Source organism: Echinops telfairi, unplaced genomic scaffold (genome assembly GCF_000313985.2).
Source record: "Echinops telfairi isolate 266 unplaced genomic scaffold, ASM31398v2 ScPeMD7_12;HRSCAF=54, whole genome shotgun sequence".
NCBI lineage: Eukaryota > Metazoa > Chordata > Mammalia > Afrosoricida > Tenrecidae > Echinops > Echinops telfairi.
The window spans coordinates 7,787,089-7,793,342 of record NW_022103909.1 but is presented as its reverse complement, the minus strand read 5'-3'; the positions used below and the strand labels follow the sequence as shown (position 1 = coordinate 7,793,342).

At 50.7% G+C, this 6,254-nt stretch overlaps 1 protein-coding gene across 2 annotated transcripts in view; it reads right to left on the bottom strand.

The window, feature by feature from the left end:
• The window catches only part of SLC38A1 (solute carrier family 38 member 1), an 89,284-nt gene extending 83,030 nt beyond the window's left edge, over positions 1-6,254 (bottom strand). For both annotated transcript variants that reach the window (XM_045287337.1, XM_045287338.1), the window contains exon 1: positions 6,225-6,254. The gene's annotated coding sequence lies outside the window, so the exon portion shown is untranslated. The remainder of the gene's footprint in view (positions 1-6,224) is intronic.

Genomic DNA, 6,254 nt, shown 5'->3' with positions numbered 1-6,254 from the left:
ATGGAAGAAGCACACCAGCCTGTGTAGTCAGGAGGTGTTGATGGGATCAGGTAACAGGCATCAGAAGACCCCAAACAAACAAACAAGAAAACATATTGTTGAGAATGAGGGTGTTCAGAGCAGAAACCCAAAACCCATCTGTAGGCGACTATGGGACATCCCCTCACAGAAGGGTCTCAAGGAAGGGATGAGTCAACCAGGGTGCAGTACAGCTCTGATGAAACATATATTCCTCTGGTTCCTTGAGGCTTCCTCACCCCAGACTATCATGACCCTAATCCTGCCTTTCACTGCGGGCTAGGCCAGAGCATGTACACAGGTACACATAAAAGCTCAGGAACAGAAATGGGAGTAGCCATACCATGAGGGTAGTTGGAAGGTGGGGAGAGAAGAGGGGAAGAAACTGAGGGGAAAGGGAAACAGTGGTCGGTGTTAAGATACGAAAGCAATAATTTATAATATCAAGGAGTGGCAAGGGTGGGAGGAGAGGGGAGAGAGGGTACAAAGAGGAGCTGATACCAAGGTCTCAAATAGAATGTAAATGTTTAGAAAATAATGATGGCAACATATGTACAAATATGCTTTATATAATTATTCTATGGGTTGTTATAAGAGCTGTAAGAGCTCCCAATAAAAAGATCTTTAAAAAATTATATACATACACAGAGAAAGAAAGAAAAACAAAACAACACAGGACAGAACTACCCCTGTGGGTCTCAGAGACTGTCCCTCTTTACAGGAGTCAATGGCCCCGTCTTTCCCTCGGGTAATTGGAATAGGAATTAAAAAACAAAAGCACAATCCCCCAGTTGTACCACAGGAGGAAGATGAGGCTGTCTGCCCCCCCACCCCCACCCTACTCCCCCACCAAAAAAGGTTCACAGCCTCAGAAACCCTACATAGGGTCACCACAGATCGGAATCCACTAGATGCCGTTGGGTTTGGGATTCTCATTTAAGGGGCCCTGATGACACTATTGGAGCCTTGATGGCATAGTGGCTATGTGTTGGGCTGCTAACTGCAAGGTCAGCTGTTCAAAACCACCAGCACACTTCATGGGAGTAAGATGAGGCTTTCTATTCCCATAAAGAACTACAGCCTCAGAACCCCCGAATGCAGGTCTGCTTCATCCTACAGAGTTGCTGTAAGTCAGAATCGACTCAACAGTAGTGGTTTGGTTTGGTTTTTATCTCTCATTTTAGGGGTACTGGGAGTACAGTGTTTTAAGGGCTTGGCTTTGTAACCAAAAGGTTCAGAGGTTCCAACTCCTATGGAAAAAAGTTACGACAATTTGCTTCCATAAAGATTTATCCTACAGGGCAGATCTACTCTGACTTATATGGTCACTGTGCATCTGGACCGCTTAATGGCAATGTGTTTGGTTTAAAATGCTCATTTTATCTTGACAACTTCATGAGCTAGGCTGCTTGGATACTATTATTAGCATAGGACAGATGAGAAAAAGAGGCATAAAAAAGTGAAGTCAGTTGCCCAAGGGCACCCTGGTGGTTACTGGCAAAGACACATTAAAACCTCACTAGAGGGACCGTTTCTTGGATGTAAGCCCAGTGTTACCTTCCTCCACCAGGTAGCCTGCCCCATCATTTAGCTCCTCTACTGCTTGCAACTAACCCTGGCCTAGAGGTTCGCACTGGAAAAGAAAGGAAAATCAAGAATATGACGGAAAACATTGGTTGCTGCTTCGGGTTGCCTTTCTCTGAAGCTGATGGTGCAGTTTGGGATGTACTTCCTTGCACCCCACCTCCATGTCACAGACACGTATTCTCAACGAGACTGAGGGGCTTTCACTGAGCTGATATTTTCAGAGGGATTGTTTTAAAAGACTGAATACTCATCGAATTTCAGAAGGAAGAGGCACTTTCCCCTCAACGCCTCTGACAAGTGAGAAACCAGAAGTCTCTTCTAAAGAGCAAGGAAAACAGTACAGGCAGGGGCTCTGGGAATGTGTGCTGTTGGCTAAGTGTTGGACGGCCAACCTCAAGGTCAGGGGTTCACATCTACCAGCTATCCAGCAGGAGAAAGCTAAGGCTGTCTGCACCCATGAAAATTTAGCCTCCCAAACCCTATATAGTCACTGAAATCCACTCATGGCAGTCGGTTTGGACAGGCAACATTGAACCAAGCACTCTGCATCCATTATCTAGTGAAATCTTAAGAATAACTCAATAAGATGGGTACTACCACCACCTTCATTAACATCATTCCCATTTAACAAATTCAAAAACAAATTAGAGATGTTAAGCACCTTGTCCAAAATACCTCTGCTAAAAAAAGAGGAAGCCCTAGTATTTACCGTTCATGAGTCGTAACCCACTTGACAGCAGCGAGTTTGGTTTGGGGTCACAGCCTGAGTGCTCAGCCCCCCCACCTTGTACCACCCACAGCGACAACAGTGCAAACTCGAAGACAGATCCATCCGCCGGGAGTGCCAACGAGGCGATCAGTGTGCTTATTGGAAGAGATGGCAGAGTGGCATCTGAGGTAGGTCTTCACGGATGCTCCAGTCGAAGGAGCAAGCATACTAAGAAAGACAGGTGACAGGCAGAGTACAGGACGACCTGGGAGAGGAAAGGAAGCATGCCAAGGAAAAATGGCCTGGGGTTAGAAACCAGATGGTGGAGCTCCTGGGCAGTGAACCTAAGGCATTTGGAATTTATCTGGAGACCGTGAGAACCCACTAGAGGCTTTAGAAACAAGGGGGACTGACTTTTAGAAATATAAATTCCGTGGCGTTAGTGAGATTGAATGGGGTGAGCAGAGCTTATCAATTTGACTAGTTGGAAAGTTGTGCCTCAAACTCCAAACCCACTGCCACTGGGTCGAAGCAACGCATAGCAATCCCCTAGGACAGAGAACAGCCCCACAGGGCTTCCAGAGGAAGACTGCCTGCCATATCTTTCGCCCACAGAGCCAGTAGTGGGCATGAACCACTGAACCTTCCCGCTAGCAGCTGAGCCCATAACCACTGTGCTACTGCAGCTCCTTGGAAAGTTGCTGCATCTCATGAATCCGTTACTTCACTCTACTCACATGTTGCTCTTACATCTTCCTCTCTGCTAGTTTCTTAAAGGGACTAGCAACCATGCCTGATTTTTGATTCTTGTATTTGGATATACTATTTGTAACGCCACATCTAAGTCAGGAGACAGACAGTGGGAACAGAGAAGGGAAGGTGTTTGAGGGGCATTTGGAAGGACCCTACAACTGCCCAGAACAAGAGAAGCAGGAAGAAAATGACTCTGTTTCAAATTGAAGAGTCAAGGAAGAGCTCATCAAAGATAATAGGGAGTGAGGGCTAACATATAATAGAAAGATGTATTAGATGGCTTGGCCAAAGTCTCATAGTTCAATCCAATACCCATTAGCCAAACTCACTGCCATCAAATTGATTCCAACTCATAGCATCGCTACAGAACAGAGAACTGCTTCTGTGGGCTTCCGAAGCTGTCCATTGCTATGGGAGGACAAAGCCTCATCTTTCTCCAGTGGAGTAGGAGCTGGTGGTTTCAAACTGCTGGCCTCAGGGTTAACAGCGGAACTGGCAATCCACCATGCCACCAGGGCATGACTCAAAAAAGCAAGCTCACTGCCATTGAGTCACTGGTGACTCATAGTGACCCCTTGTGGGTTCCCAAGACTGTCATTGCTTATGGGAGTAGAAAGCCCAGTCTTTCTCCCTCGGAGCTGTTGATTGTTTCGAACTGCCCACCAGTGGTTTGCATCCCAGAGGGTTCACCACCAGGGCTCCTGTGCTGAGCAGTGGAAGAACCAGAGTAAGATTAGGTTTTGCCTTCAAGTACCACCCAGAGGGAAGGCAAAGGCAAGACCAGCAAAAGCAGACGCGTGGCTTCTCAGGGCTTGAGTTGATTCCAACCCATAGCTACCCTTTTGGGCACAATGGAGCTGCCCCATAGTTTTCAAAGCTGTGCTCTTTGCAGGAGCCGACTGGGGAGTTCAAACTGCCAACCTTTGAGTTAGCAGCTGAGCTCCTAACCTGCTCCACCAAAGCTCCTTTCTCAGGGCTACCTTCCTTTGAAGAGTAGTCGACAAAATATACAAAAGCAACATATCTTCAAAGAACTCAAAAACCCTTTATTATTCAATTCGTTCCATCTAATACCAGTCAAGCAGAGTGCAGTAAAGTAAGGGTCTTTAAGCACTTGCCATCCTTTCTTGCCTGTGTGCTCCCCTAATGAACCAAATTGATGAGACCGCCTCATCCTTCAGCCCTCAGCACACCTATCTTCCCCCAGACCCTCCAGCAGGTCACTCGATTTCAAGAGCCCTCCTCCCTAACATGATCTAGTTTTCTTTTTTCATAGCATTCAACAAAACTTGAAATTTGTTTTATTTATACATGAATCTAGGGTCTGTTTCTCCCACATGAAGACGAAAGGGGGGGGGGTCGCTTCAGAGAAGCAAGAACTTTACCTTGTTGGTTGCTGCCTGAAACATGTATTGAATCTCGGGGAGGAAAAACAGGCAAATCAATTGCCTCACAGTTAAGACATCAAGCCAACCCGTATGTTTTCCAGATGCCTAAGGCGACATAGCAAGATGGGACTGACTCAAGACCAAACTCATTTTGAATTCTGGGCTTCCCAAATCCAAGGGCCCCCGGCAGATCCGAGCAGGGACCTGACTGTTTCGCACAGATAAGGAGTACCCTGCTCGCTCTGAGATGTTTGACAATGAGGCCACCCAGCCACCCAGCTCAGGTTTTATTTCCGTTGCCCTGCTGACGTCAGAAAAGGCACGAGTTGCTGCACAGTTTCTTCTACCAAGGTGACATATTACAGCCTCACGGGGCCCCGGATTCTGCAAACCATAGATTTCTTTTCCCCACTTTGGTTAAATACTAAAATACTATTTGGTTCAATACTAGAATATTTATGTGTGTGTGCGTGTATGTCTATATATACACACACACACACCCTCGGGATATCACATTTCCTTCCAAATGCCAACGAGTAAGGCTTTCTCGTCGTGGGGGCTTGCTCAGTCTTCCTACGTGTGTGGTCGCAGATTCTTTTCAGAAAGTAGCGATTGTTGGCAGTCCGACTTCCACTGGAGAAAACGAGTTACAAAAAACACGGCGTTCCTGCCGCGCAGCCAGGCAGAAGGGGCCCAGGGTAGCACCACCTTCGCCTGGAAGCCCGCGAAAGACACCAGGCGCCCAGCGAAGCGGTTCAGGCCAAATTCCTTTCGCGGCCATAAGCCCGGCAGCTTCTCTCCACAACAGTTAGGCAAGCACATGCTTAGGGGCGGGGAGCCCGGCTGGGGAGCGGGGTCTCGGGGCCCAGTAAGCTGGGTGGGGGGACAGAGTGGATGGTGGCTAAGGGCTCCAACGCCCCAGGAGGCGGATATGGGGCGGGGGAGGGAGGGCAGGGCGCGCTTTCGTTCAGCAGCAACCCCGCGAGTTTGAAAGCCTTGAGTTTGAAAGCCTTTCGTGGCGGGGGGCGCGGGATAGGGGTGGGTCGGGGGGAAGGGAAAGGGGGTGAAGCAAGGAAACCTGTGGCTGGCGCAGTCCCCACCCCAGTCCGACGCCAGCCGTGGTCTTTTGTTTGCCCTCGGAAAACCACTTCACCCCCCCTGGTCGGTTGCATTTCCCCGAGCGCGCAGGCCGGGCGGGAAAGGACAGGGGGTCGCGGCGGACATCCTTGGGTAGATGTCCTCGCGCTCTCGCCCGGGTGACGGACGCAGAGGCGGCCGGCGTGCTTCCCTCGCTCCCCTCCGAGGCGGCCGGCGCGGGGCAGGCTGGCAGCCGGGCTCCGAGACCTGGCCCGCGCGCAGCCCCGCGCCCCGGGTCGTCACACGCTCTCCTCCGGGCCCTGAGGACGCAGGAGCCCCCCGGCCCTCGCCAATGCCCAGCATCCGAGCGCTCCTCGTGGACGCGCCCTCCCTCCCGTCGGTCACGGAGTCCTCCGGACTGGCGAGGTCGCTGGCCCGCGGAAAACGGAACCCGAGCCCGTGCCACGATGGCTACCAAGAAAACAGACCCGAAAAGTCCGCGTGGTCCCCGCAGAGGCAAAACCAGGGGCCCCTCCGCTTCCGTGTGCTGGGAGGAGAGCGGGGTCGCTGGACTCTTCCTTCCCCAAAGGCACCCCGCGCGCCACCGGCACCGGCCACCGCCTCGCTCTCCCGCCGCCCTGCGCAAGTGAAACATCCCTTCCCGCCGCCCCGGGAGCGGGCCGGGGCCTTACCTGGAGGAATCCAGGAAGAGGTGACAAAAG